At 38.7% G+C, this 27775-nt stretch overlaps 1 long non-coding RNA gene across 2 annotated transcripts in view; it reads left to right on the forward strand.

Annotated features, from left to right (window-relative positions):
- LOC137573189 (uncharacterized) overlaps positions 1–27775 on the forward strand; it is a 46127-nt gene that overhangs the window by 11784 nt on the left and 6568 nt on the right. For both annotated transcript variants that reach the window (XR_011031838.1, XR_011031837.1), the window contains one exon: positions 3114–3392. This is a non-coding gene — a long non-coding RNA (uncharacterized lncRNA). The remainder of the gene's footprint in view (positions 1–3113; positions 3393–27775) is intronic.

Here is a 27775-nt window from a genome sequence, read left to right on the forward strand (position 1 = left end):
AAAAGGAAATGGTTTAAAATTTTTTTTTAGTCTAATGGCTAACATGAATCAATTTATATATTGAACCTCATAAGAACTTTTTTCCGCACTACAAAAAAAAAAAATTGTTGATTACAATTGCTTAATATAATCGTCCATCTATTTCACTCCTCAGCATAGTATTTTAAGTTGCTGAATTCCGACTTGCTTAATTTGAATTTGAATGTAAACTATCTTTTTCTCTTTCATAATTTCCTCTTTATGATAAATGGTCACACTTTCTTTGGCTGATGCAACATCAAGCTTCATGGTGAATTAATAACACTATGCAACAAATTGAAGGGTATTGAAATCAAACCGAACCGGGCCTTTTTTTCTGAAGGTACATGTATTGAATAGCAAACCCCTGTTTGGGGTTTTCAAAGTTAGCTCTTTTTTTTATAGCGAGTTGAAAATTTTCATTTTGGGGGTATTTTTTTGTTTGGAAAATTGGAGTCCACTTGTCGCTGAAAATTCACTTTCTTCACCACCATTTGGACCAATTTAGTCGACAGCTATCGACTGAATCAGATGAAAAGGAAGAGCGGTACCATTTGCTATTTGAATTAAGGTATCAGAGAAAACGAGAAATATTTCAATTCGAAGAAGATGAAAATCAAAATGAAGAATTGCAGGAAGATGAAGGCGATGGAATGGAGTTCTCTACTGACGAATCGCATTACTTTGATCTTGATAAAGGAAATGAACAACAACCAAAAAAAAATTGGTTTCTAATTTGCCATATTTAAAAATATATTTGTTGTTTTAAATTAATCTTGATAATCTTCTTTCAAAAAATAGTTATAAATTAAAAATACTTCCAAAACTACTCTAAAAAATCAGAGAAGCTAACATCGGCTATGCCGAAGTTTGTATACCCTTGCAGTCCTTGGTAATAATAATTTTACATGTTCAAATTTTGTTTTCATCAATATACAAACAAAACAATTTTACTCTCATATTATCACATATGTAAATTTCATAGCATACTCGATTTTTATAAAAATGTTTCTTCTAGTTCTTCTAGATCTATATGATATAGTGGTCCGATCCTTATGGTTTTCATACTTTTTTTTTCCGGGTAATAAAAACCACCGAAAAAAATTTCAGCCCGATAGCTTCTAGACAGCTGAGTAAAACGCGTACGCACAGACGGACGGAAAGACGGACATGGCTATATCAACTCAGCTTCTCATGCTGATCAAGAATATATATACTTTATGGGGTCGGAAACGTCTCCTTCTGTGCGTTACAAACATCTGATCAATTTTATAATACCCTCTGCAAGGGTATAAATAGGGCATAATTGTAAATTTTTCTAGAACTATAGCTGAAAATCTCATTTTGGGTTATATAACATTCATTAAAACGAATTGTTTTAACCATTAAAAATATTTTTACAATAAATGAGGATGATTTAGTTTGTACGCATGAAGAAGAAATCGATATATAAGTCATATTTAGCTCATATGATAAACTAAACCAGAGGGCCGGGGCTAACTTCGACCGCGTCCAAGTTTGTATACCCTTGCAACTTTTTTGGTAGGTCTTTCCTTACCTATTAGCCCTCAATGTGCAAGAACGTTTTATCTATAAGGGCTTATGTTTGCGAAAGAATGGCCTACAATCATAGGACATAACGAAGATATTGATCATAGTCACTGTTTTCCACCGATCGTTCCTATGGGAGCTATATGATATATTCACCCGATCTTTATCAAATTCGACACAGTCATTAACAGATATATTAACTTAAGAAATGTTTAATTGGAAAGCAATCGCGTTAAAAGTAACGAAGTTATTTACAAAAGTCACTGTTTTCGACCGATCGTTCCTATGGGAGCTATATGATATAGTCACCCGATCTTGATCAAATTTGGCACAGCAGTTTATAGGCGTAATAAACGATAATAGCACAGAAAATAACGAAGTTATTGAGAAAAGTCACTGTTCGTGACTTTGGGGTTTGTATGGGAGCTATATGATATCGTGGTCCGAGCCGGCTGAATCCGAGATACACCCCCTGCAGTATATACAAGCCTACGTGCAAAATTTCAGCTCTGTAGCTCTTACGGTCTAGGAGGAGTTTGCGTTGATCCAGACGGACGGACGGACGAACGGACATGGCTATTTGAACTCGTCTCGTCGTGCTGATCAAGAATATATATTCTTTGTAGGGTCGGAGATGCTTCGTTCTATGCGTTGCACACTTCTGACCAAAAAGGGGGAAAAATAATAGAGGAAAAAAGATAATATTGTTAGTATTAAAACACACAACACAAAACCTTGTCACAAGCGCGATGTGAACGGCCGCGAGCGCTATCAAAAGAGAAAACACAAATTCTTGTGAAGAGACCAACAACACCACACAAACAAAAACAAACTGAAAACTGTAAAATAAGAGCGCGGGTGGGAGCAGAAAAAAAAAAAATCAAAAGCAAAATGTGTGAATTTGATGTCGATAAAAATTGGTTGAATTAGTTTAATATTATTAACACCACGAAAGATTTTAAAACAGTAGTTGAGCGAGAGCGAAAAAAAAGTGTGACAATATACCCTATTAGTGCATCTGATTCGGTGAAGCCACTTTAGATGAATACATGTTTAATCTAGACATGCAGTTTAAATAATATAAAAATAAAGCACGTGAGTTTATTGCAATGAAATATTATTTGAGACTATAAAAGATAAAGCCACCAAACTGCTTGTAAACTCGTGTAGTCTGCGCGCAGTTATCGGTTATTTAAAAACACGAACCTTTTGTGTTTTTAAAGATTTCGATGTTTTTAATATAGAAAATTTATTTGACATTTTCCAAAAGTCGTAGCAATGACAGAACAATAAATCTTTTTTATCCCGCCCTGTTGACATGTTCACTGTTTAAAAAATTCTACGAAATGATATTTGGAGAACATTGTTTATTTAGTTTGTAATCAAACCGGTTTGTGACGGGCGAACATATTTGACAAACGAATTCGTATGTAGATACACAGCATAGACTTAAGTGTACTTAACCAGCTTTTGTCAATCGTATGTCAAAAATCTAAAAACTAAATATATTAAAACCTTTCTGAAAACCAATATTATTCAAATAGGACTTAGATTTGTTGAAGAAAGAAAACAAAGTCTATTGCACTGCGCAGAATCTGCTGCGTTCTTTTTGGATTATCGTAAAGGAGATTGTCTTAAATAAAAAATGAACAATTCGTTGAACGAATGTCTGGACTTGCCGGATCTTTTGGGTACAAACTGGCCCTCTCATGTAGGTGGGGTTGCTACAATCTTAAACAAAAGCCCATTTGGAACTGAGCGGAATGATGGGGTAAATTCACTGAATATCTCTCCTAGCGCGACACTAAATCAAGAATCTTTGCGTAAGTATATGAAAAAAAAAAATGTGTTCACCTAACGGTAAGTTGTAATAAATAAACTTATAAACGTTGAACTTTTGAAACGAAAAGGATTGTAATAATGATAATTTGCAATTTATAGTTGTAAAAAGTTTTTTAAAACTAATAATCTCTTAAGGAAAGGGTAAACGAATTTAAATTAAAGACTGTGGGACAGGACCGTACATTGCATACCGTCTCAAGAATCTTTAACTTTGTTCCTAATTGGATTGGTATTAGACTGAAAATTTGAATTTTTTCAACATTATTTTATGCATCAACTTATGTTATGTTTTTATTACCAAAAACAATTTTAATATTGTTGTTTAAACACAATATAATATCTATTGGACATTTCTTCACATATGTGCATTCACAAAAACTATTTTTGAGACCGTTTGAAAATTTCTGTCCCACAGTGCGATGGTGCGAAGAGCTAAACGTGCAGCTCAATTACTTATTAACACTGAAATAACGAAAAAATGTAATTATTCCCCTTTTATTAAACAACTTGACAAACCATGTCAATAAGTGTGTAAAATATCAAAGAAGCTAACATCGGCTATGCCGAAGTTTATATACCCTTGCAGTCCTTGGCAATAATAATTTTACATGTTCAAAATTTGTTTCCTGCAACTCAATTCATCAATATACAAACAAAACATTGTTACTCTTTTTACCACAATTTGTTCCTTTTTTTCCCTCATTCCCTAAGCAAAGAAACGCACGCATACACATACAGTTCATGTAGCGTTGCGTCTGTGTGTGTATGCATGTGCTCTGTTGATGACGTATGACGTAGTAGACAGGAAACAGCGCTGCCGGCAGAGCTGGGAGCAGAGCAGAGATTATTATATTGACTGTAACTTGTGTTATATTTATCCGATCAGATTTCAAATTCTAGGAGCTGGGGTTTTACATCAAATATTATCACATATGTAAATTTCATAGCGATACTCCAATTTTTATAAAAAGAAAGATTGTTCTGAAGCTGTATGATATAGTAGTCCGATCCCGATAATTCTCATACTTGATCTGCTCCAGTTAATAAGAAAGCACAGAAAAATTTCAGCCCGATAGCTCTTAAGATGGCTGAGTAAAACGCATACGCACGGACGGACAGACGGACATGGCTATATCGACTTAGCTTCTCATGCTGATCAAGAATATATATACTTTATGGGGTCGGAAACGTCTCCTTCTGTGCGTTACAAACATCTGACCAATTTTATAATACCCTCTGCAAGGGTATAAATATTTAAAAAAACAGTTATGTTTGTGGCTTTTTTTAGAAAGAGAATATACAGAAAACGTTACAGTATCTTTTAAAAACACCACTCTATAGTCACGAAATATTACAATGAATGAGATGGTACAGAATTGGCATCCGAAAAAAACAACAAGATTTATTCTTTATTAATTATATTTTATATCACAGGCTTTTTATTTATTAAATATGTTTAACAGCTTTTACTATTACGGTTGTCTTCTTGGATCGTAGCCTATCGAATGCCTCTCACTCTCCGTTCATCTGTCTGTCCCTTTTCTCTTCATTCAGTGTTAATCAACGTTTATACTGCTCTGCCACATCAGTGTTGGTAATTCCACCTGACTTATCGGTGGTCGTTATAGTTTAAACTAGTTGTCCTACTTTAACTCGGCTATTCTGACAGTTGAATCTCCTGATCCCATTCAGCTACTTACATTATAACATTTCTGAAACTTAAACTACATATATACAATTATCGTGATGCAGTTGAATTTTGTTCTTTAAAGAAAACTTTAAGCATTACAATAGTTCTTATCTTCTATTATTTGACCTCTTTTTTCCACCCAGTGTCTCAAGCTCTGCGCACTCCAAATACCTTGATAAGGATTGCGTAAAACCTGGATATCGTCGACGTTTTTAAGCAAAAATTTATCATTTCTATAAAGAAAAGGTATAAACCTTTTCGACTACGTAAGATCCTTTATGTATAGGTATCAATTTCATCGACACTGCATTATCAAAATTCTTTACCATCACGAAATCTCCTTTCCTATATTGTGTTGGCACATTCTTAGATTTGTTGTAGTATTTTTCATTTTTCCTGATTTCGGGGAAAAAGCTGTACATTTTAAGTATTTTTCGATTTAACTAATGCATTTATCCTCAACGTTTTTGAACTAATAGCTTTTTGAAATCGTATGATATGCAAAACCTGATTCTGCATATCTTTAACAAAATAAAACAATAACCTAATGTGAGGGTCAACGAATTACAGTCCGTCAATATCTTAAACTGTTTGCCTTGCAAATAAATTCGAAATATACGAAGTGCATCAGTAATTGCTTAAGCTTGTAATTCGAAACTGTGATATTTTGATTCCGTTTCCGTTGATCGAAAAATAAAATATATGATGCACTTTACCGTCAACTTTCTTTTGATTAGACAAGTCCCACTTGCATCACAATGCAACTCTGTCTCATGCTTATAATCATAATGTGTTAATACAAACGCTTGCGCTAGCTTCTCTTTAAGAGTTAAAAAACACTCTAGCTCTGCCTCCATCTGCGTATAATGGCTTAGCTATTATCAAGAAATCCTTAATGAGTCTTCGTAAGTATTATCATAACCCTAGAAAGATTTGCACCGTTTGGGTCCACTATCGTAAGCTCTAATAATTTAACTCGAAATATTGAATCCTAAATATTTGACTTTCGATTGTAAAAATTCACATTTGTCTAACCGTAACTGCAAATTATTTTGTACCAATCCCGCAAAAACTTCTTTCAAAACTTTAAGATGCTCCTCCATATCTAGACTTACTATCATTATATCCTTCATAAAATTTCTCTTCGCCTCCTATGTACGTCTTAATTCACCATGTCACTTTCAGAGTTTTTCGTTCACCAGGCTTAACATATCTTACATAGTCATCGTTCTCTACTCGGCGCACTTTTCTTTTGAGACATCGGTAATGAAGTGAACATCAAGGTCATATCTATAACATGAACCGGGTGGTCTCTTCGCTTTATCGCATCCTTGGCCATGTGTCCTCGTGCGTTGCAGTTGTAACAGCGCCAGTCCTTTCCATCAGCGTTCTTCTTAATGATTCGTGGTTTCACCATATCAGCTGGAGATTTTATGTTTGGCAACTGGAAATTAACAAACGCCTTTAGCAACTGCATCGGATCCGTGAAACAACGTATGCGTGCCTGATTTCGCAAAATATCCGACGGGATGCCTTCAAAAAGTTGTTCCAACAGCTCCTCTGTATACAAATTTATATTTTGGGCGAAAGTCATCTTCGCTTTGAAATAAATGTCAACTTTTGCTGGCGTTGCCATATGCGTTGTTCAAAGGTTCGTCGCAAGGTTCGCACAGCTGCTCAAAAGGTTCGATCATACGTGTTCGGTTCGCTTGAATCCAACGTTTTGCGGCACTCTTTAGTTTTGCCACAAACAAAATGCGCATACAACTCTCTTTCGAAAACCTGCGTAATTGTCCCCTTTGTGTCTGGGCGCCTCTGTTGTCGCCTGAGCTTCTGGCGCTACTTCGGTAGCACCGTCGTATCGCGCTTGTGCTTGAAGTCACACGCGGTTGGCGTTGGCTTGTAATTTTCGCAAATTGTCGCGACGGCGTCACTTCGCTCGTCTGGCAGAAGTTCTTGCTGCAAATCTGGGTGTTCGTTGTTACTGTTGTTTCCAGCTAGATTTGCGTTTTGGCAACTCTGCATCATTGGATTGGTTTAAGCTTCCTCCGATTCTGGGCCACTATCATCAGTTACCGGCGGTGCACAGCCCATTAACGGGACCCGGTTAAGTCGCGCCACTAAAACAGTTGTCGGCAGTCCCAAGACGGCTAACCAATTTTTTATTTGAACCGTGCGAAAACTATTGATATTCACTTCATCCATGGCGTGTATCTCGAACCACTTCTGAATTTGTGTATTTGTCCACGCGATTTATGTCGTGCGTTATACGGCTTCACCCCTGGGTCTGTCGGGTGGGAGGTGGGCAGCTATCTGCTTAGCTTTGTCCTTTGTAGGGGCCACTTAAACGTACTGCGCATAGTATCGTCAACATCCGCTAAAAAAAAAAAGAAAAATACATTTGCGACTGTTGATGTTCAAATACCCTAAAATTATAGAAAATATTATATATCATTTTACTTTGTCCATTTAAAAAACAAAAAAAAACAAAAAATTACAATAAATATATATATCATTTCGCTATTATTATGGGGTCTCAGCAAAATTGTAGACCCAAAGGCCTCTTAGAAAAAATCAGGCTTCTTTTAAAAACCCATTACAACAGCCTTTCGAAATCTCATCAAATAGCACCTCTAGCCTTATACAACATTAACATTAAAACGACATAAAAAAACATACAAACAAGTCTCTGGCTTAAACACTAGTATTACTTTACATAGTTCAGAAGAAAAGTGACGCAACCAGTGGTAGAGCTCATAAATACAGCCACCAGGCTTTTACTTTACTTTGATGGTGACATCAAAAATCTACCGGGATTTTTTGGAGCGCTTCCCGCACTTAACACTATAAAAGAAACACACGAAGCCATAGACATCGGGTAATACCCTAAACTCTGAAACGACGATTGATGAAGTAATCCAAAAACTGTCAACAACGTTTAGGGGTGAATCAGTATATCTATTAATAGCTAAAATTATAAACTTGTAAAGAAATCCCAATAACTGTGTTTTCATACACAAAAGAGTTTATTATATCGGATGGTCTTCCAAACGACCAAGCCACGAGCAAAGTTGCAGTAAATGCTATGATACGTCATACTAATGGAATCAGGAAACTGTGATTCAGCTAATAAAGCCATCGCAAGATTCACCACTCTTTCGATAGAATCAGGCTCCACATACAATTTTCAAAATAATAATATTCATTCATATTTTAGAAGTTAGAAGCAAATGAAAAAAACATCCTTTTCGAAAACAGTGGCAACTTTGATGAAAAACTTCCGCAAAAAATTTTGTAAGAAACCATCGTGATAACTTAAAAAACTAATAATGCAGTTCGATTCGCAGGACCCGAAATAGGGTGAAACCATCGAATTTTGCCATGTCTTTTTTTCGACTATCACAGTGATATTTTTCTTTTCTTGACCTTACTTTGGGTTTTCACCAAATTGAATTAGATGAAGACTCCAGAGACGTCATGCAGTTTGGCAGTTGCGTCGTCCGCTGGTTTGGTCAACTGTAGGAGTGGTTCTCCGGCTGCGTCGAACGGCACATACTTGAATTGCTGGATTCCGGCGCCTGTGTGGACTGACTTCAGTACCGTCGCGTAATTAGCTGGGTTTTTGCATTTCACCATGATGACGTCGGGTCTCTTCTTTTAAATGGGTCTCGGCTTGCTCTTGACCTTGTGCTATTGGTCCTGGGGATACTGGTGGCTTCTTTTTCCTCCTCCTGTCGTTCTTATTTGCCGTCGGTGGGTCTTCCGTCCTGGTTTCCTTTCTTTTCGCCTCTTGCGCGTTGCGCATGCAAGGCATGGTCCAGCCTTCACCGGATATTCCTGCATCTGCTCTAGTACCTGTTGATGAATGGATTTCAGCTTAAGGTGTGCCTCCTTCATCCATTGTGTTGTGTTGCGCGTCGGTGGATCCTTTTTATTAACCGAGCCATCTAGGGTTTTGCCCAGTTCGGCCATCAGCGTGTTTAGTGCCTGCGGTGGTCCTTTTAGTTTCTTCGGTGAGGTCCCACTTTCGGTATTACAAGGGCTTGCTTCCCTTACCCGTTTGGGTGTTTCTTATCCGCAACCAGATGAAACGAGTATTCCTCTAACGGCTGGCGGGCCCGAGTGAAGAGCCCGTGGCGGTGTCCTGGCGATCTTGCTTCTTTTGGCGAAAGGATTGGCTCCATTTGTCCACAGTCCATGCTTTTTACTGCTGCTGTTGCTGCTTGTAGCTATGTCCGCTGTATCGGCCAAGTTTGCCACCGGTGCAGTAGTGGTGGTGATAACGGTTGTAGGTCCGCGCCCCTGCCATGGCTTGTACCATGGGTGAATTTCCACAACTATGTCTGCCACCTGGAGTACTCGACGTTTTTCCAGCCATTTTCGGCTCTGCTATCGATCGACGGGTATCAACACTAGTTACCAGCTGATTAATTACAATCGGCAAAGTAATAAGCGCTAAGAAGTCGAACGATAGGGAAAATGTCATTCTCGTTCCAAACAGGACTTCAAAAGGTGACATTTTCGTTGATGAATGCATCGTTGTGTTAATAGCCTTCTGTACTTGAGAAACCCCTTTATACCATTTCGACGGTTCATCTGCTGATATTTTTCCGATAATAGACAGAATACAACTGTTAACTCGTTCGATTTGGCCATTGCCCCTTGCTACTCCTGTGGTTGACAGTACATGCTCTACATCGTTTGATCGAAGGAATTCCTTAAAATCGTTTGATGTGAAAGCCACCCCTCTGTCGCTTATGATCCTCTCGGGAAATTCAAAAATGTCTGTCCATTCGTTGGATCTTTTAATTACTTCTTCTTGACCTGTGGACTTCGTGAAGAGAGTAGTTAGTCAGACATCTACTAAGGTGAATAGGAAAAAAGTTTCTGGTCCGACGTGAGGGAACACAAAAATACAGCGTATCTAGTAAATTGGTAGAAATGACTTCGCCGTTGACTAGTTTATGTAGAAAGAGAATGCCAAAAACAAGCCTACGGTTATAAAGTGAAGGAAGATTAATAAGAAGAAGTCTGTCAGAATAAGAAGGTAGGCGAAGACCCGGGTCCCAATTTAGACCGCGTAGCGCAAACTTAAGGAATTGCTTCTGTACCGATTCAATACTACGCTGGTGAACATCATATTGCGGGTTCCACACTGGCGAGCAATATTCTAGAGTAGGGCGAACTAACGAAGTGTATAAAACCTTTGTTACATAGGGATCATCAAATTCTTTAGCCCAACGTTTAATGAAGCCGAGAAGGCTGCTTGCTCTGTTGACAATTGAAGAAATATGAACATTAAATGAAAGTTTAGGGTCAAACATAACGCCTAAGTCTTTGAATGATGGAACACAATCTAACAGAACAGACTTAATAGAGTAATGAGCTAGGAGCGGAGACAAACGACTGAAAGTCATAAAAGAACACTTAGAGGCATTAAGGTGTAATTTATTAACGTGGCACCAATCACAGAACGCATCGAGATCTGATTGCAAGTACTGTTGGAAAGAAGGATCATTATAGGAATAACAAATCTTGACGTCATCCGCAAACATGAGCACGCGTGAAAGAGCCAAGGCCAAAGGCAAATCATTTATAAACAATGTAAATAATAGTTGGCCCAGATGACTGCCTTGGGGTACACCTGACGTAACTCGAACAGTTTTAGATATCGAGGAACGAAAAGACACCTTTTGGGTTCTGCCAATAAGATACGACTTTAACCAACCCAATAATTTTGGTGAAAAACCCATGATGTTAAGTTTCGCGAGATGCAAAGATTGATCAACCGTATCAAAAGCCTTACTGAAGTCAGTATAAATAACATCAGTTTGGCACTTTTTACGGAAGCCATGGTGTACAAGGGTAGTCAATTCTAAAAGGTTTGTAAGCGACGAACGACCTTTCATGAAACCATGCTGACAAGGAGAAATAGTGGATCTGGATAGATTGATCAACCGTATCAAAAGCCTTACTGAAGTCAGTATAAATAACATCAGTTTGGCACTTTTTACGGAAGCCATGGTGTACAAGGGTAGTCAATTCTAAAAGGTTTGTAAGCGTCGAACGACCTTTCATGAAACCATGCTGACAAGGAGAAATAGTGGATCTGGATAGATGTTGAAGAGAAGACGTAATAATTTTCTCAAACAGTTTAGGTATTGCCGAAAGTTTGGCAATGCCACGGTATTTGGAAACATCCGATTTGCTACCCTTTTTAAAAAGCGGAATAATAAATGACTCCTTCCAAATATCAGGAAATCTACAAGTCTCACTCGATATAAAGAATAACCGAGCTAAAGGCTTAGATAGGGAAATAGAACACATTTTAAGGATGCAACTAGGTATATCATCAGGCCCGGGACCGAAGGAAGACTTCATAGATGACAAGCTAGAGAGAATACAGTCTTCAGTAATACTGGGAAAAAACATACAATTTAAATGTGGGATTGAAAAGGGATAGGGTGTGGGATCCGAAACAGTAGTAGAATATGTCGACTGAAAAAATTTAGCAAACGGATCTGCAATATCTAAATCATTATTAGCAGACTGGTCGTTAAGTCTGAAGGTGGAAGGTAGGACATTAGAGCGTCTTTTGGAATTGACAAAGTTTTTTTAAAATTTTTTTGGGGTTATTATAAAATTCAGCCTTACAGCGAACGAGATAATTGTTGTAGCATTGAGTATTTAAAAGACAAAATTGAGATTTGGCTATACAATAATTTGCATAGCCAAGTCGCGAACCAGTTTTTTTTAAATATTTAAAAATATCTCGATTTAATGTTACGAAGATTAGAGAGCCTACGTGTGAACCAGACTGGCGAGCTGGAGACGGTAGAGACATTCACATAAGGAACGCATTTATCAATTAGAGAATTAAGAGCAGAATAGAAAAACTTCACTGCACAATCTATATCGCAGCACTCAAATAGAAACGACCAATCAAAAGAGAAAATAAGGCTGTTAAGAAGATTGAAATTTGTTTTACCAAAACATCTACGACGAGAATTTGAGATGTTTTTAAATAAATTAGTAACGGAATTGTAAGAAATAGTAACTTCAATGGTAGGATGATAAGGATCTTCAGGTTTCACTAGTGGCTGTGTTTGCGATACAGCACTAACAGTGGGATCAGAGACAAAAACAAGATCAAGGATTCTTTTAGAACAGTTAAGGAAAGAATTCAACTGATATAGTGGACATTCAAGTAGGCTATTAAGAAAAACATGTTGAGATGAAGGAATTAAGAAAGATAGATTATCATCAACAAGCCAAGAAATATTAGGCAAGTTAAAATCACCTAAAACTATAAGAACATCACGATCTTTAAGACGACCAAAAATAGTTCGTAAAGCATCAGCATGGTGCACGTAGATCATGATATCAGAAGCTGGAGGAATATGTGAACAAAAGATATATAGGCTTAAGTTAGAACATGTAACTTCGACGCAAATAAACTCAACACCTAAGGGGAGATCAATCGGCACCACACTTGAAGACAGATTCGAGTTTACAGCAATGAGTACTCCACCGCCACGACGACCAACACGATCAAGCCTATAAGAAATAAAATTATTAGAAAGAATTTCATTATCTAAAACAGAGGAGTTAAGCCAAGTTTCAGAGAAAGCTAATATGTCAGCTGAAAAGGTTTGGCTATCACAGAAAAGGTTCGACAGCTTGGTAAGAAGTCCTCTTACATTTTGATAATGAATGCAAAGACTAGACGTTATTAGTTTTTTGAAGCAGAAGATAAAGTAGGAAGGTGGACAGGCAACGGACGAGAGCGCTTATTGGGCGCAAACTCGTGTACAACTAGGCCCTCTGGCCATGATTTAGGGTCAACCATAGCTGAGAAGTACTCATTTGGTACTGTAATTTTAAAAGAGGAGATTTCGCGAGGCCTAGAAAACTTAAACTTTTGAATTAAAACCTTAGCAGGGCAAATATTACCAATGTAAGCTGCCACAGACGACTCAGAAGTATCTGGAGCAAGCCTAGAAATAAATAATTGTTTGCGATGAGGCACTACAGTTAGTGGAGGAGGAGGAGCATTGGGATCCGCAAGTGATTGAGAGCCGGCATGATCCCGTGATTGATCAGAGTTCCCGTGAGGGATAGATTGAGGTACACCAGGGCTTCTAATGGGTACTTCAATCTGAAAAGAAGAGCATAAAGAGGGACAAGAAGATGGTGTAGGCGAAAGTAAAATCGGAGATGAAGTAATAGAGAGAGCTGGCGACTGCTTACGAGGCAACTCAAGGGTACATTTCTTGTGCAATAGACGTGATTTTACGATTGTTTTTCTCAATATGATAAAATTTTTTTACATGCTCGAATACACCATATTGCCCTTTTAATTCTTTTAGCGATTTACAATTGTACATTGAGAACTTGAATTCGCTTTTAATATTAAGCCCATCAACTATGTACCGTATAACCGCCGCGCACCACCGGAAATTTCACAACTGTACAACTTTTATTTGGATGTTTTGTACCAACTTTTACAAAATCAACCGCAACTTTACAACTTTATTGTTTTTTAAATTCCAGCACAACCACCTGGGTCTGTCGGGTGGGAGGTGGGCAGCTATCTGCTTAGCTTTGTCCTTTGTAGGGGCTACTTAAACGTACTGCGCATAGTATCGTCAACATCCGCTAAAAAAAAAAGAAAAATACATTTGCGACTGTTGATGTTCAAATACCCTAAAATTATAGAAAATATTATATATCATTTTACTTTGTCCATTTAAAAAACAAAAAAACAAAAAATTACAATAAATATATATATCATTTCGCTATTATTATGGGGTCTCAGCAAAATTGTAGACCCAAAGCCCTCTTAGAAAAAATCAGGCTTCTTTTAAAAACCCATTACAACAGCCTTTCGAAATCTCATCAAATAGCACCTCTAGCCTTATACAACATTAACATTAAAACGACATAAAAAAACATACAAACAAGTCTCTGACTTAAACACTAGTATTACTTTACATAGTTCAGAAGAAAAGTGACGCAACCAGTGGTAGAGCTCATAAATACAGCCACCAGGCTTTTACTTTACTTTGATGGTGACATCAAAAATCTACCGGGATTTTTTGGAGCGCTTTCCGCACTTAACACTATAAAAGAAACACACGAAGCCATAGACATCGGGTAATACCCTAAACTCTGAAACGACGATTGATGAAGTAATCCAAAAACTGTCAACAACGTTTAGGGGTGAATCAGTATATCTATTAATAGCTAAAATTATAAACTTGTAAAGAAATCCCAATAACTGTGTTTTCATACACAAAAGAGTTTATTATATCGGATGGTCTTCCAAACGACCAAGCCACGAGCAAAGTTGCAGTAAATGCTATGATACGTCATACTAATGGAATCAGGAAACTGTGATTCAGCTAATAAAGCCATCGCAAGATTCACCACTCTTTCGATAGAATCAGGCTCCACATACAATTTTCAAAATAATAATATTCATTCATATTTTAGAAGTTAGAAGCAAATGAAAAAAACATCCTTTTCGAAAACAGTGGCAACTTTGATGAAAAACTTCCGCAAAAAATTTTGTAAGAAACCATCGTGATAACTTAAAAAACTAATAATGCAGTTCGATTCGCAGGACCCGAAATAGGGTGAAACCATCGAATTTTGCCATGTCTTTTTTTCGACTATCACAGTGATATTTTTCTTTTCTTGACCTTACTTTGGGTTTTCACCAAATTGAATTAGATGAAGACTCCAGAGACGTCATGCAGTTTGGCAGTTGCGTCGTCCGCTGGTTTGGTCAACTGTAGGAGTGGTTCTCCGGCTGCGTCGAACGGCACATACTTGAATTGCTGGATTCCGGCGCCTGTGTGGACTGACTTCAGTACCGTCGCGTAATTAGCTGGGTTTTTGCATTTCACCATGATGACGTCGGGTCTCTTCTTTTAAATGGGTCTCGGCTTGCTCTTGACCTTGTGCTATTGGTCCTGGGGATACTGGTGGCTTCTTTTTCCTCCTCCTGTCGTTCTTATTTGCCGTCGGTGGGTCTTCCGTCCTGGTTTCCTTTCTTTTCGCCTCTTGCGCGTTGCGCATGCAAGGCATGGTCCAGCCTTCACCGGATATTCCTGCATCTGCTCTAGTACCTGTTGATGAATGGATTTCAGCTTAAGGTGTGCCTCCTTCATCCATTGTGTTGTGTTGCGCGTCGGTAGATCCTTTTTATTAACCGAGCCATCTAGGGTTTTGCCCAGTTCGGCCATCAGCGTGTTTAGTGCCTGCGGTGGTCCTTTTAGTTTCTTCGGTGAGGTCCCACTTTCGGTATTACAAGGGCTTGCTTCCCTTACCCGTTTGGGTGTTTCTTATCCGCAACCAGATGAATTTCCACAACTATGTCTGCCACCTGGAGTACTCGACGTTTTTCCAGCCATTTTCGGCTCTGCTATCGATCGACGGGTATCAACACTAGTTACCAGCTGATTAATTACAATCGGCAAAGTAATAAGCGCTAAGAAGTCGAACGATAGGGAAAATGTCATTCTCGTTCCAAACAGGACTTCAAAAGGTGACATCGTTGTGTTAATAGCCTTTTGTACTTAAGAAAAAAGTACATTTCGACGGTTCATCTGCTGATATTTTTCCGATAATAGACAGAATACAACTGTTAACTCGTTCGATTTGGCCATTGCCCCTTGCTACTCCTGTTGCTCTACATCGTTTGATCGAAGGAATTCCTTAAAATCGTTTGATGTGAAAGCCACCCCTCTGTCGCTTATGATCCTCTCGGGAAATTCAAAAATGTCTGTCCATTCGTTGAGTCTTTTAATTACTTCTTCTTGACCTGTAGACTTCGTTGGAAACAACCATACAAATTTCGAAAAACCATCTACCATTGCCAAAATGAATTTGTACTGCTTGGAGGTGCTGTCCATGGGTCCTAAATGATCCAAATGTAAAGTATGTAGCGGTGTGTCTTCTTTGATTATACATACAATGCAAATATTCTTCTTTTTTACCCAGCTGTCTAAATGTCCAACCTCGTGCGATCGTTGTATTATCTCGCGTTCCATTAGCTTGGTACTACCAATAACTCATTACGTTCATACTTCATACTCATATACTTCTTTGAATAGCAAACCACCTTTCACGTTGAAGTTCTTATATGGCTGCTGCTTTAGTACCTCTATAATTGCGATAATATGATCATCTGTCTGCTGTGCCTTCTTTAAACGCGCTGTTATTTCATCTTTTACTACTAAGCACGACCGCGAGTAACGGCTTAAACAGTCCACGTGCTGCATCTTAACTGCTGATCGGTGCTCCACGTTCAAATTGAAATCTTTTAGATACAATATCCATTGCGCAACTACCCTTGGGATGTCCAGCTTTGTCGTAGTTTGCTTAAATGCAATGCAGTCTGTCACCTATTTCACCTGGATCCCTAGCAAATAATGTCGAAATTTTTGTAATGCCATATATGCTGCGTTGACTTCAAGAATGTAGCTATGCTTCTTCGAATCTGCTTCAGATGCTTTTTTACTCCAAAAATAGATAAATGCAAATTATTGTCAAATAGCTGAAGTAGTACCGCTCCAAAAACGTCTTTTGAAGCATCCGTGTGCAACCCGGTTGGTGCCTCGTGAGAATAGAAGTGTAACACTGGTTCACTTATTATCGCCGTCTTCAATTGCTGCAACGCCTGAAGCTCGCTTGGACCCATAATAAACTTGACATCTTTTTTCAGCAACTTGGTAAGGGGTCGTGCTATCTGCGCATACTGAGGAATAAACTTTCTAAAGAATCCGGTTAAACCAAGAAATGCCTGAATTGATTTGACATTTGTGGGTATTCCGAAACGACTGATCGCCATCGTCTTATCTTTACCGGGCCAAATCTTTCCATCTTCAATTTCGTGACCTAGAAAGCTTATGCGTTTTTGCAAAAAAACTTTCCCCATTTTATTTTTAATTTAAATACCAATTTTAATACCAATTTGGTTTTGTTTAGACACTCGTTTGCTGACTTAGCATATACTATAATGTCATCCATATATAATTGCATTATATAGGTACTTGTTACGAATAAATGAAGCAGAAGAATTACGAAATCCAAATGGCGCTTTATTAAACTCTTATAATCCTTTTCTAGTAACAAACGCTGTATATGATTTGCTAGATTTCTCTATGGGCACATGGAAGAATCCATTTTCTAAATCCATAATCGTATAAAAGCTTGCTGCCTCCAATCTATCAATCACTTCATCCATTAAAGGAACTGGAAAGCAGTCTTCCAAGACCATGCTATTTAGCTTCCTGTAGTCTACACAAACCCGCAAAGTATTGTCTTTCTTCATTACAACTACAACTCTGCTAGCAACATTCGAAGTGAATTTGCGCACTATTCCGTTTTCTTCCCACTCATAAACTTGATTTTTAACCGCTTCCGCTTCTGGTGCTAACAAACGACTGGGTGACTGCCTAAATGGGATTATTGCGCCATCTGGTACAATTTTTAACTCAATAGGACAATGTACCTTCTCTGCATCATTCGGATGATAGCTATCCTGTATCAACGCCTCGACTTGCTTTTGATATTGCGGAGGAGCCGAATAACTACATGAGATGTCAAAAACATTGCACCAATTGTCAGCATATTCTTCTTGCGATTTGGTGTATTCACCCAGGCTCATAAATGTATTTCCACGCTCATCGATCGATACTCTAAGCTTCTCCACGAAGTCGTATCCCAAAATAACGTCACAGTCCATAGTGTTGCTCTCCACTACCAAGAATTTTCGCTGCGTCTTTAGGTTATCTACGATAATTTCTGACTCGAAAAGCTTTTTGCTTTTGTTTGGCTTTTGCCTAGGCCGCAGAGCATTAAGCAACTTTCTTTTAAATCAATCTTACCCAAGTATTTTAGAAAAGAGTTCTTTACAATAGTGACATCTGAGTCCGTATCGATCAAACCGTCAACATTTATGCCATTCAACAACACCGACTTGACCCGTTTTTGAAGATTTATTTTACGAACAGCTGATAACTTTCTGGGGCAATTAGTTGAAATATGTCCACTTTCATTACAACTAAAACATTTTCTATCCGCACTGTTACAGTCTTTACGCTTGTGCTCACTGGAACCGCAATTAAAACAATATTCTTTCTTTTTAATGTTATCCACTTTTGTAATAGACGTGATTTTACGATTGTTTTTCTCAATATGATAAAATTTTTTTACATGCTCGAATACACCATATTGCCCTTTTAATTCTTTTAGCGATTTACAATTGTACATTGAGAACTTGAATTCGCTTTTAATATTAAGCCCATCAACTATGTACCGTATAACCGCCGCGCACCACCGGAAATTTCACAACTGTAGAACTTTTATTTGGATGTTTTGTACCAACTTTTACAAAATCAACCGCAACTTTACAACTTTATTGTTTTTTAAATTCCAGCACAACCACATTTACATTTAAGAACTTTCTCCACACACAAAACCGGCAAGCCCCCAAATGTGAAGTTAACATTATATTTGTAATAGTTTATTGTACATAATATTAACTGAAATGTTTAAATTGAGGTGTAGTACATATATTTCTTTGAGAATAAAAATAAATTTCACAACTGCCGAACGCTATCGTAACCTGTTTATATCTTGCCCGTTCTCGACGACGACTGCCCTTCGACTCTCGACTCTCTCTCTTAGATGCCTCTCACTCCCAGCTGCTACACGCCTCATCAAAATAGGGGTAATCTGGGATCAGCGTGCCCATCTCGTCTCTACATACATATGTGGGTTAACTCACGATTTATCCAACGGGCAGGGATTTGCTGTACAATTTAAAATTTGCCGTGGTGCAACAAAAAAAAGTAGTATCCAAACCAAAGTGCTACGCCATACTTTGCCTACAGATGAAACAAGAAAAGCCAGGGAATTGAGTCATTTAATCACCAGACTATTTTAGCCTGGCCAATGGCGATGAATATTAATGAAATGGAATGGTTGATTAAAAAATCCGAGGCTCGATGGTGTTTTGGTTATTGAAAGATGTCTCTTTTTGTTCCAACAAAGAAAACATCAGAGATTGGGCTGGGGTACAATAAAATAAATTGTCCCAAAGTAAATGAAAAGTCCAAGGCTGATCGAAAGCCAAAAGTTCCTTTGTCGACGCCACGCGAAATATAAATTTTAACTGAAATACAACAGGGTTCAATTTCTAATATTTTCACTAAATTTAATGTTATATCACATCATTCTTTGAATATTCACTAATATTTTTATTCACTTTATTCAGTCACTGTACACTCTTTAAAAATGATGTAATATACGCGTGGATTCACAATATATATATTAAGGTGAATATTAGTATCCACGTCTTTTCGCAATCAAAGTAACAAATTAAATGAAAAAGCCTGTACCTAAATTTTATTTCTAAGCGAACGCAATGCATGCGAACGAACTCTAACGGATCTTTTCCATGCTCTCTTCTTTGCTTACGCTTTGTATTCGCTGTACGAAATGAGAGTAAGAATCGTACCAAGTGAAGGCATGTGCCTATTGCGCAAAGGGGATTTTCGTTCATTCTTGCAAACAAGAAACAAATATTATTTTGCGAAATGCAATTAAAAGTTTTATATTGAACTGGAAAAGGACTTCTATATCTCATCTTCACTTTTTGATAATTATAATTGGGCGCTTATATCTTTCAAATTATACACACCGAAATATTTACTCTGCTCGTTAACTAATTCATAAAAAGACGAACTGACCTTCCTCAACACCTTAGCTGGAATGAAGACTGGTGCTAACTCGCTACTAAATCTTTTTGGGGCTGAATTCTGTGTAAAATTTCGAGCATGAACTGTGTCACCGACTGTCAGTTGTCTGCTTCTGCTACGCAGATTGTAACTACGATACGACGAACTATCCTAAGCCCTTTGCCGAGCTACCTCCAATGCATCGAATTTTGCAGTCAATAAATTCAATTTCCGCAAACAGACAAACGGCACAACAGACAAACAAATAATACTATAGCTATCTATTAACTAATAGCGTTTGGATTGTGTTGCTGCTTGTTTGTTGTGTGGGACATTATGTTCCTCACGCTCCCTCCCTTCTTCAGGAGGGATTTCCGTTCGTGGTGGCGGATGATGATGATATCACCTCTTCTTGGCCCGCTCTGTGTGGAATGTACCTGTATACTTGACTATTTCTGTGGTTTTCTGTGAATAGTTTTTTTCTGCTGGATTTAATTCTTTTGACAGATATGACAGCACCCTCTCGCCATCCTCTGTGTTTTGTACCAGTATGGCCCCTAATCCCATGTTACTTGCACCCGTCTGTAGCACGAACATTTTTGTGAAATCTGGACACGCCAATACTGGGCCACTCGTCAGTCTTTGCTTTACTGAATCGAATGCTGCCTGATGCTCCTTGTTCCAGTGCCACTTTGTTTTTTTTCTTGAGCAGTGCGTTTAATGGGTGTGTTAATGTTGCAAAACTCGGTACGAATCGTCTGTACCAAGCGGCCACTCCTAGATACTGGCGTAATTCCTTTGTGCAAGTTGGCGGATCTAACTGAGTTATTGCGGCCACCTTGTCTGGGTCCGTTACAATACCGTTTTCTGTCTCCCAGTGGCCTAGAAACTTTAGCTCTTTTCTGAAGAATTGGCACTTCTCAGCATTAATTCTTAAATTTGCTTCTTTCAATCTCCTGTACACTTCTCGTAGATGTTTCATGTTTCGGTTGTTTTGCTCACTATCACAATGTCATCTTGGTATGCGAATGCGTTTGGTATAATTTCCAAGTCATTGGCCCAGCGTACGCTGGAAAGTTGCTGATGCAGAATGTAACCCGAATGGCATCACTTTCCATTAAAATAACCTTTTTGTTGGAACTGTGAATGCTGTCATTGGTATGATTTTTTCTTCCAATGGAATCTGCCAGTATCCATCCTTCAGATCTAAGCTGCTTATGAATTTTGCTTCGCGTAGCTGATTTAAGATATAGTCGATGCGTGGCATTAGGTATGCATCCCTTATAGATTTTGCGTTAATCTGTCTGAAAACTATGCATAATCTCCATTTGCCTATCTGTTTCTTCTTCACCATCACTATGGGTGAGCTATATGGCCTTTGTGATGGTTCTATGGATCCCAATGTCAACAGTTCATCGACCTTTGAGTTGATTTCTCCTTGTGTCTTAGGATTTTTCGGGTAATATCTTTGATTTATTGGGATATCATCCTTCATCGTTATGCGATGTATCCCCACCTTAATTTTTCCCAATTCCTCCATTCGCCTTACTGTCGGTATTCGTATTTTGTGGTCTCCACACGATATTACTGTGTTCATGATCCTGAGGAAATTCCACCCCAAGATCAGTGCATCCATTCCCTCTGGCATGACGAGGAATGGCATGTGAATTTCCTTATTCCCGAATGTCGCTTATTCTGTCCATTGCTCTTCAATGTCTCGCACCTTTCCATCTGCCATGTACACCTGCTTGTGGGTGTTCTCCCATTCCCCTTTATTTCTCACTGTTCCAACATCTGCTTGCTTATGAAGCTACTCGTAGCTTCCGAATCCATTGTCGCCTTCATCTGAATTCCTGCATGTCCACCATATAGTCTTTGAAGTACTCATTTTTGCTTTGTTTGCGAGCTTTCACTTGATCAGCCAATTTGTTGTTGAAACCCTCAACAAACTCCTTCCATGATCGCCACTGCTTATTGTTTGCGAAGTACCATTTAGGTGCTCTGTCTTTCAGTAGTTCTGGCATTGCTCTTGGAATCATGTCCAGCTCGATGCCATACATATCTGCTGACCACTCGATGTGTTCTATGAACTCTAGCGGTCTGGAATTGCCATCGAATCTATAAGTCCTCTCCCTCACTTGTTTTGCCACCTTAGCGTATTCGGTGGTCCTGTATGTTGTATGTAGTGCCGCTTTCTTGGGGTCTATTGTTTGTCTCCTTATGTCCCCCTTTGTCTGGGTGCTATCTGGGCTCCTTCGCTTCCCTATCTTGGTGGTAAATATGAAGGAATTACTTGTGTGGCGATATTTATTTTCTGGAACTCCTCAGCCTCCTTGTCTACACCATTTTCGTTTCAGGATTATTTATAGATCCTGGAATTTTGTCAAGTATGGATATATCCTTCGGGTGCCTTCCAATGTGCTACCTGCTAGGGTGTTCTGGTCCTATTCTAAGGTCTTGTTGGTTGTCTGATACTTGAGAGGTATATCCATCGTAAGGCCTTCTCAGTTTTTTTATTGTACTTCTCCTCGATTTTCCTTTTACCAGGACGTTCCGTTTTTCATCTTGCTTGAGCTTGTAAGGTTACTCGTAAGGCCTTAAAACTTCTTGGTCATCACGACTTGTTGACTTGATGATTTCCTTGATGGGTGTTGCCTTTATATAGGCATTTTCCCACGGCCTCAGGAATTGATTAGTGTAGTACCGTTATACAGCTGGTACTTTTCCATCGGCCCTCTGCTTTTACCCACGCATTTCTTGTTGCTATGCGTGGTGAAAGTCCCCTAGACAAATCTCTTGGCGCGTGATATGTCAGCAGGCTTTCCCTTTGTCAGGCTGCGCGCCCATCCTTTTCTTGTCCGTTTTCTATGGCTCGTCCTGGAGCCCTTGCATTAGCGTTTTAGTCGCTTTGGGCACGGTGTTCTGGTCCTATTCTAAGGACTCTTTTTGTTGCTCTATTCATAACTTGAGTGATTACTCGTAAGGCCTTCCTAGTCATTGTATTTCTCCTCGATCCTTTTCACAGGACTTGTTTTTCCCTATGCTGAGCCTTTAAGGTTACCCATAAGGCCTTGAAAACTCCCTTGTATCGATCACGATTTTTTGAGCTTGTTGTCTCCTTGATTTGTCTTGCCTTTATATAGGAAGCTCTCGGCTTCAGGAATTGATTGGTGTAGTACAACTATACAGCTGGTACTTTTCCATCGCTAATTTACTTACGTCTATATTTGTTGCTATGCGTGGTGAAAATTTTGTAAAATTCCTGGCGCGGATGTGTCCACTTTTTTGTGGCTGCGCGCCCATCCATCACTTGTTCTTTGCTTTCTCCCTTGCCTGCATAGCGTCTCTGTCTATTCTACTAAATCCACTAGCATTCATCCACCAGATAGAGGGGCTTCCCAAATGCTTATTTCTCCCTCTTCGACTTGTATATTCCCCCTTACATACCCACAACGTCCGTTAATCTTCTCGCATCATTGATTCACTCTCTTCCCCCTCTTCGACTTATATATTCCCCGCACATACCCACAAGCATAGCCCTCACTTGCGTTTGTATCGTGCGCGATGCACCCCGCACCCGTCTCGTGGACTTGCTTGGCCACCACTTTTACTCTCATTGAGCTTCGGTTTCGCACGATCTTCATTACGCTCGGCTCTGATGCGTAGTGCAGTCAGAGAGCACCTGCATTAGCCACTGGTACTCTCTCCCGTTCACGCATAGTGTACGTGTGTCTGCTCACCCACATCTCGCTCCATGGGCCCCACGCATGCTAGATGATTTGGGTCTCATTTTGAGGCCAATGCCCTCAAGCTTCGTCTCACCCGCGCTTTCGTTATGGGTGTTGCCGATTTTCTGGGGTACGCCTCCCACGCGTCTTCCCGCTTCGATCGGCCATACTTGTGTTTCGTCGTATATTCTTCGCTTCGATTGAGTTCAACCGTGCGTGTATGTATATGTGATATAGATTATGCGCCGGTCTGGTTCACACGTAGACTGTCTAATCTCCGTAACATTAAATAGAGATATTTAAAAAGGTTAAAAAAAACTGGTTCGGGACTCGACTATGCAAATTATTGTGTAGCGAAATCTTAATTTGGCTTTTACACATCCTATCCTTTCTCAATCCCACACTTAAATTGTATGTTTTTTACTATTACTGAAGACTGTATTATCTCTAGGTTATCGTCTATGAACTTTTCCTTCGTACCTGGGTCTGATAATGTACCTAGTTGTATCCTTAAAATGTGTTCGATTTCCCGATCCAAGCATTTATCTCGGTTATATCGAGTGAGACTTGTAGCTTTCCTGATGTTTGGAAGGAGTCTTTTATTATTCCGCTTTTTGAAAAGGGCAACAAATCGGATATTTCTAAGTACCGTGGCATTGACAAACTATCCGCAATACCTAAGTTTTTGAAAAAACACCTATCCAGATCCACTATTTCTCCTTGTCAGCACGGCTTCATGAAAGGTAGTTTGTCGCTTACCAAACTTTTAGAATTGACTACCCTTGTACACCACGGCTTCCGTAAAAAGTGTCAAACTGATGTAATTTATACCTACTTTAGTAAGGCTTTCGATACGGTTGATGATTCTATGCTTCTTACGAAACTTAACATTCTGGGCTTTTCCACGAAAGCAACGGCTTGTTCAAAATCGTATCTTATTGGCAGAACCCAAAAGATGTCTTTTCGTTCCTCAATATCTAAAACTGTTCGAGTTACCTCAGGTGTCCCCCAAGGCAGTCATCTGGGCCCACTGTTACTTACCCTGTTTATTAATGATTTGCCCTTGGTTTTGGCTCATTCACGCGTGCTCATGTTTGCAGATGACGTCAAGATTTGTTATTCCTATAATGATCCTTCTTTACAACAGCACTTGCAACCAGCTCTCGATGCGTTCTGTGATTGGTGCCACGTTAATAAATTACACCTTGATGCCTTTAAGTGTTCTTTTATGACTTTCAGTCGTTTGTCTCCGCTATTAGCTCATTACTCTATTAAGTCTGTTCTGTTAGATTGTGTACCATCATTCAAAGACTTAGGCGTTATGTTTGACCATAAGAATGGGCCAAAGAATTTGATGACCCCTATGTAACGAAGGTTTTGTAAACTTCGTAAGTTCGCCATACTCTAGAATATTGCTCGCCAGTGTGGAACCCGCAATATGATGTTCACCAGCGTAGTATTGAATTGAACTAATTTACTAATTTACTGGTCCCTCACGTCGGACCGGAAACTTTTTTCCTGTTCACCTTAGTAGATGTCTGACTAAATACTCTCTTCACGAACCTTTGCGTGTTCTTTGCCAATCTTTTAACAACCTTTCTCACCTAATTTCTCCTCATCTTTCTGTCACTTCTCTTCGCGCTATACTTTTTAATCATCTATAGCGAAAACCCTGAAAATATTCTGGACTCGGATTGGCTACAACTCATCCCTGACCACATTGGCTGTGAAACGGGGCATAGCTGGCACCTTGTGCAAATAAAACACCTCCACCGGGTCGGGAATGTTTAGTTGTGTATAAAGCTAAGCTACCTTCTTCAATTAATTGTTATCTGTATTTTAGCCTAAACTTTTTCGTCGACTGCTGTGTGAGTTGACGTAAATAAATAAATGAATAGAAATATAAAATATATACATATGTATGTAATGGATTTATTTGTATATGGACAAATAGAGAGATTTAAAGTTAGATCAGTTTACAAAAACAAATAGTATCAATAGGGCGAGTTCACAAATTAGCGTTAATTAAATACAACATTTTATGTTCCACTTATAACGACCTTATTCTTCAACTTAATTGTACCGACGACTTTCGACTTCTCTCGCTAACAAGTAGTGGCGCTAGGGTGCTCATGTGGTCAAAAAATAGCCAAGTTATAAATATAAACATTGGCTGGTGGGGGCTTTAGAGTCCTCATATGCTAGAGTGGGCGAGATACTGAGTTCTGCTTGTAAAAACATTTGAATAGAATTTTTTATAAATATGTCGGGGCGTCAGCACTTCTATTTGGTTCACTCATGTTTTACGCTTTCGTACTTCTCTCTATTACTTGTATTGTTTTTAGCACTTTTACTTTACTCCAAACATTCCAAAGCAATATTCAAGTATCATTCTGTAGCCGCTGTAAAGGTAACTTCCAGGGCTATAACTGACACACCTGTTAATCAATTGGAACAAGGCTTCGACTTATTAGACACTTAACGAACTCTATCCGACAAATACATAAATACATTTGTTATTATAAATTTAAAATATGTTTGTTTAATTTTTATTATTGATATGTCTGCACCTGTAGCTAATAACAAGGTAAACACGTTACCTGTTTTTTTCATTTTTATTTTTATGAAAATACAAAGACTAAGATGGAAACTTTTATTTAAATATATGAAGGGATTTACTGGTTTTTGCCATTTTCATTATTGAAATTATTTCTGGCATTACGTCGATTAAAATCTTGCTTCCTTGGTTGCTGCCTCGTGAATTTCCACGATAGTGCCTTCTGTTGTTGTTCGTTACAACGGGTACTTTGCTAATTACCTCTTCAGTGGTACGTGATCATTGTTGTTCTTGTTTCTTCTGTGCAGTTTTTCATAAACTTCATTATTTATTCGGTCATGTCATGGACAATGTCTGCCAATATTCGCGTTATACATACACCTGTGGGGTGAAATGTATAAAATGTATATTAAAGTCACCAAAAGGTCGCAGAAGGAAGCTTTTCCTTTAGCGTTGACGATACACCAGGACAAAGCCTGTTACGCGCGAGCCCAAGTAGTTAGCTGCTCACCTCCCACCCGACCCACAAATACACAATAGAAAAAAACAGAAAAACAAATAACACTATAACTATCTATGAAATAAATAGGAAAGCATAGATGTTTTAAGTATATTAATAGAAGACTCTGAGCAGATTACAGGGAATAGAAGGTTGTAATCAGAGCAGAGGACCCTAAAAGGTTCATGCATAGCATAGTTAGAAGAACAACGACTAAGGGATAAAGGTATTAAAGGATGTCTACTCCGTCTACATGGTACCGACAGATTCACCTAAGCTAATAACTCAGGCGAGTCGATATCACCAATTAGGAGCTTGTGCATAAAAATGACACCAAGCATAATTCTACGGTTAGTTAGGGATGGAAGGTTAATCAAGAGAAGTCTACTAGAATACGAAGGCAATTGACATTGCGATCCCAGCTTAAGCCATGAAGAGCAAATAACAAGAACTGCTTTTGAACGGATTCAAGTCTAATCTGGTGCGACTCATATTGAGGTGACCAAATGCAAGATCCATACTCTAAAATAGGACGGACAAGCGAAGTAAAAAGAACTTTAATTGTATAGGGGTCATCCAATTCTTTTGACCATCTTTTAATGAAACCCAGGACATTCATGGCCTTTGCGACCGTGGTGGAAATATGGGTGTTAAAATTTAACTTATGGTCCATAAGTACGCCCAAATCATTCATATTATTTAGACGTTCTAAAGGGCTATTGTTTAGAAAATAAGTGACCAGTTGAGGAGAGTTACGGAAAAAAGTCATTACCTTACATTTGGTAGTGTTAAGATTTAGTAAATAAAACTGGCACCTGGATTGAGAGTTTTTAAGATCAGTATGTAGCCGACTAAATGAATCTGTATCTTTATGAGTAAGACAAAGTTTGACATCGTCAGCATACATAAGTACACGCGTATGAACAATGACTGATGGAAGATCTTTAATGAATAGTGTGAAGAGCAGAGGGCCAAGATGACTACCTTGAGGTACACCAGAAGTCACAGGAATGGAAGCGGAAAAAGAAGACTAAAAAAGTACCTTCTGTTATCTATTTGTTAAATATTCTCGAACCCAAGAAAGGAAAAGGGGGGAAACCCAATGTCGCTCAGCTTAGGAAGTAATAGGGTATGATTAAC

This window comes from Drosophila tropicalis, unplaced genomic scaffold, assembly GCF_018151085.1.
Source record: "Drosophila tropicalis isolate 14030-0801.00 unplaced genomic scaffold, ASM1815108v1 contig_109, whole genome shotgun sequence".
Classification (NCBI taxonomy): domain Eukaryota; kingdom Metazoa; phylum Arthropoda; class Insecta; order Diptera; family Drosophilidae; genus Drosophila; species Drosophila tropicalis.